We start from the raw sequence: 5,009 nt of genomic DNA, 5'->3' as shown, positions 1-5,009 counted from the left end.
TAGTGATGTGGAATTGAGACAAAGTCATTATGAAGGAAGCACATGAGTCTCCTTTTGCTATGCACTGGTGGAACTAAAATGTACAGAGGGTGAAAGAGCATTCGGTGGATGGGTATGAAGAGAGATATAGCTGAATTTATTTCCAAATGCCTAACTTGTCGCAAGTAAAGGCGTAACATCAAGTTTCACTGTTTGTTACATGCTTTATCGATGCAGTGGAAATGGGAACGAATAACTATGGATTTTGTTACAAGACTTCCAAGGACACGAGTAGTCATGATGCGATGGGTTATAGTTGATGATTGACTAAGTCCGCTCACTTTTGCGATTCGGATGGATTATAGCCTGGAAAGATTGGCCAGATTGTATATATATGAGATTGTAAAACTGCATGGAGTGCCAGTATCAATTGTGTCTGACAGAGATCCTAGGTTCACTTCTAGATTCTGGGGTAGTCTTCAGAGAGCCCTAGGAACTAGATTGAACTTCAGCATAGCATTCCACCCACAGACAGATGGCCAGTCTGAAAGGGTTATTCAGATATTGGAGGATATGCTACGGGCTTGTGTGATTGAGTTTGAAGGTAGTTGGGATAAACACTTGCCTTTGATTAAGTTTGCTTATAACAACAGCTATCAATCAAGCATTGGGATGCCTCCATATGAAGCTTTGTATGGCAAAAAGTGCAGAACTCCCTTATGTTGGGATGAAGTAGGTGAAAGGAAGATGGTTGGGCCAGAAATTGTTCAGCAGACAGAGGAAAAGATCAGATTGATCAGAGATAGACTCAAGGTCGCATCGACCGTCGAAGTCCTATGTTGATCCAAAAGAAGAGATATTGAATATGCAATGGGTGATAAGGTATTCCTCAAAGTTTCTCCTTGGAAGAGGATTATGAGATTTGGTAGTGGGGAAAGCGAGTCCTCGTTTCATCGGACCATATGAGGTTCGGAAAGAGTGGATCCTTTGGCATATCGGTTGGCATTACCTCGAGTTAGCAAGGATACAGTGTCTTCCATGTGTCCATGTTAAGGAGGTACAGATCGACCCATCTCATGTACTATCGATTGAAGAGATTGAAGTAAATCCAGACCTCTCATATGAGGAAGAACCCATAGAAATTAAGCCAAGAGGTGAAGCAATTGAGGAACAAACCGATACACTGGTTAAAGTGTGGAACCATCATTCAGGCTAGGAAGCTACTTGGGAACGTGAAGAGGATATGAGGAGATAACACCCACAGCTGTTCAGAGACTAATTCCAGGTAAAATTTCGAGACGAAATTTATTTTAAGGGGGGAAGAATTGTAACACCCCTAAGTTCGGTAGTGCGTTCTATTGTTCCTGTGACCAGTGTTGTCCGGACAGCTAGGATGCCTAGAACTACACTTCGATATGAGTGAGGAGACATAAAATAATGAAATACAAGAAAAACAAATACAAGAAAAACAAAGGAAAAATAATAGCAAAGAAATGTAACCAAGTTAAGCGAGAACCCTAGCGATGGTGATCAGATAGGGAAGTCACGGCATGGACCGTTGACTAGCCCTGGACCTCAGGGAATCCTGGAAAATATTTTTAGGACTTAAATAGACCCCTATTGAAGTATAAAGATCATTAGAAATATTAAATGAAAATTAAATAATTAGTACAAAGAAAAGTGAGAAATCGAAAAACGGACAAAACCCGGTGTTACCGAAAAATCGGGAATGCAACTCGAACAGGGGCATTGTGGTCATTTGACACCCCGAGTTGTCTTTTGACCTAAATGTCCATTAAAAATAAATAATATTACACTTAGAAAATATAATGAAAAATTAATTTAGGGGTGCCTAATGTAAATAGCCAAAAGTGGAGAGTAAATGGAGTAATTAACACATTTAGCATCTAAAATGGTTTAATTAATGTGAGTGGACCACTAAGAATTATAATATGTATTAAGTGGGCAGATTGCTCCACTAAAACATCATCTTCAACCTTTGAAGACCATCCATGCCGAAATGAGAAGCTTGAAATCCTCCATGGCCGTTTTGCTTTAAGCTTCATCATCCTCTTCATTTCACCTCCAAACACCTAGGTTGCTTCATTAAAATTTATCCCCACATCACAAGGAAGAGTTTGATAACAATTTCAAGAAGTTTTGGTGAAGATTTAAGAAGTCTCATCCATAGGTAAGTTTGAGTTTTTGAATATTGCTTTGTTAAAGTTTGTAAGCATGTTATGGGTGTTTGAATTATGAAGAAATTTTTGAGGTTTGATGTTGAATGGGAATGTGTAATTTTGGCAGCCATGGAAATACCTTGAAGGCAGGTTATTTGTGCTTGTAAATGGTGAATTAAATGATTGATTAAATGTATATTGTGTAGGAAATTGTTTAGGTGATGTATACTTAGTATATGTAAATGTAAAATAAAATTTAAAGCTTGGAAAGTAATGGAATGTAAGTGTACCATTGTGGCAGTTTGCTAACCCTTGAAGAATGCTAGAATTCATGCTTGGTTTATAGAATAATGATGTTAAAATGTGTTGGTTGTTATGGCAGTTTGAATGTATGTATAGTGGTGTGAAGGTTGGACATGTGAATGAGCTTGGTTATGGAGTTAAATTGTTGTAAATTGAGTTGGGCAAATTCTGCACTTGTTGGTGCACATTGAATGTAATTGTAAGCTGCCAAAATGACCTATAATGTGTTGTGAATTATGTTTAAGTCATGGTACAACCAGAATTGGCTTGAATGTTAAGTTGGTGAGTGTTAAAAGTGATGCTTGATGTGTATGCAAGAATTTCAATAAGGCAGTCTGAGTTTTAGGCCTATAACTTTAAGTGTGTGGCTCCAATTGGTATGAGACCAATTGGAGGTGAAACTAGGCACAAAATGTGCCAACTTTCATGAAGGAAGCTTGCCAAAATTCTGCTTGCAAGGTAGCTTGAAAAATGACCAAATCCGGATTAACTGCAATTGAGGCCTGAAAATTGACCAATTGGGCAGCAGTTAGTGTTTAGGCCATAACTCACTCAAAACAGGTCCAATTGACCTGAAATTTTAACCACGAATAGTTAAGACCCATATCTACAAGTCTTATGAAGACACCAAAGCCCAGAAATGACCATAAGCAAGTCAAACAGCTTGCACAAATTCGGGTCCAAAAACTGGCCGAACTTAAAATGACCTAAAGTGACCTAAAATGACCAATTTTGATGCAATTTGACCAGCAATAGTAAAATGACCATAACTTGGTCTACATAACTCAGAATGACCTGAAATTTTTCCCCGCGTTCCATAAGACATAGATCTACAAGTTTGTAGTTTTGACCAAAACCCAAAAACTGAGGGAACTAGGTCGTCCGGCTAGGTCAAAATAGTATCCCGGAATCCGGCAAATTGCAAGAAAACGCAAAATACATAGAAATGAATTTGGTAACATGTACCAACCCTCAAATACTATCGAATGTGAAATATTAATAACGTTAAACCTAATTTACCTAAAACGCATCGAGGGTCGATATATTGAGTTGATTAAGCAAATAATAACATTCGGTGAATTACTTATCAAGCATTATCGTTAGGGACAATTTAATTTAGTACTGAAACACTTCAAATTGTGTTTCTCAATTAACAAGGACTCAGGAAAAGGGAAGGAAACACTGAGTTCAGACCAGGAGACAGTTATCAGAGGTTTGTGCACAACAGCTATTTCTTTTGAATTATTTTCAATTGAAATAAATTATGACTATTTGTATATTATTGTTTTAAATTGTGAAACTGTGACAAATTGTTTGAATGATATTTAATGGATACTTATTGATTGAAAAGCACTGTAAATGGTTTGAAACCACAGCTATCATGTACATTGATTATATTCCTCGCTAGCTTGTCTAGTGAGATGAATTGAATTCCCTCTCTGGCTGAAGTGCTGAGGTGTGTGCCTGTTGAGGACGAATAGAATGAGTACTCATATTTTTGCTAGCTAGCTATGTTATACCTCATTAGCCATCAGCTTTTGGGACGAATTGAATACCTCATTAGCCATCGGCTTTTGGGATGAATTGAACTTTGGAACATGATTTCAAGCTGTGTGTGATTTATTGATACGTATTGTAAGATTGTGAAATGGAGTTTAAATTCTTATTGACATTCACTGTCTTATGAATTTAACTATGTTTTGATTACTGAGATTTATTGTGATATTGTGTTAAATTCCTTATGACATTATTGTCTTGAATTTAACTATGGTTTTAAGTATCCATTATATATTTAACTTATGAATTGTGATTTAAAGTTGTATTTGGTTAATGTTGTGCACCACTGAGACATTGTCTCAAATGATAGCTTTATATTGTCGCGCAGTAGACAGATAGAGGCGTGAGACTAGGCTGCTAGTACATCCAGCGAGAGATTTTCGGGTATAATGAGTATACCACATTTTGCTTTTTGTACTGTAATGTATATTCACTGTATGTATATTTTGTTCTTGGTTTTGAGCAGTTGTAAATTCAAATTGTACATTGAAGTTGTAAAATAATTATGAGTTATTTTTGGCTTGTAAAAATTGTATTATATTTCTTGTATCTCAGTCTTTGAAAAATCACTGTGGATTTGAGTTGAGAAATATGTTGTGTTGAGAAAAATGTTGGAGTTGAGATTTGGAAATATATTGAAGTGCTTTTTACAGGTTTTCTGAAGAACTATTTTATCCAAAATACAGATGGCACTCTGCCAAAATTTTTACAGAAATTCTAAATAATTCAAATGTGTTAGTTATATCACTTCAGTTCAAAAAGGTTTTTAACACCTGTAAATAGTGCTCACCACTGTAAAAGAAGTAAGAAAAGTTTTTAAAATCCCTTGTAGTGTATTTAATGGGTTATCAGTAGACGGAGTTGGTAATTCATTAGGTATACTACGGGATCATGTTATGCCTTACAGAGGGGTAAGGTGTGACATTTTGGGTTTCGGTTCAAACTACAAACTTGTAGGTCTATGTCTTATTGCACGCGGGGCAAAATTTC

The sequence above is a fragment of the Hevea brasiliensis genome, chromosome 12, assembly GCF_030052815.1.
Source record: "Hevea brasiliensis isolate MT/VB/25A 57/8 chromosome 12, ASM3005281v1, whole genome shotgun sequence".
Taxonomy (NCBI): Eukaryota; Viridiplantae; Streptophyta; class Magnoliopsida; order Malpighiales; family Euphorbiaceae; genus Hevea; species Hevea brasiliensis.
The sequence above is the reverse complement of the archived record's forward strand: the minus strand, read 5'-3'. Positions refer to the sequence as shown.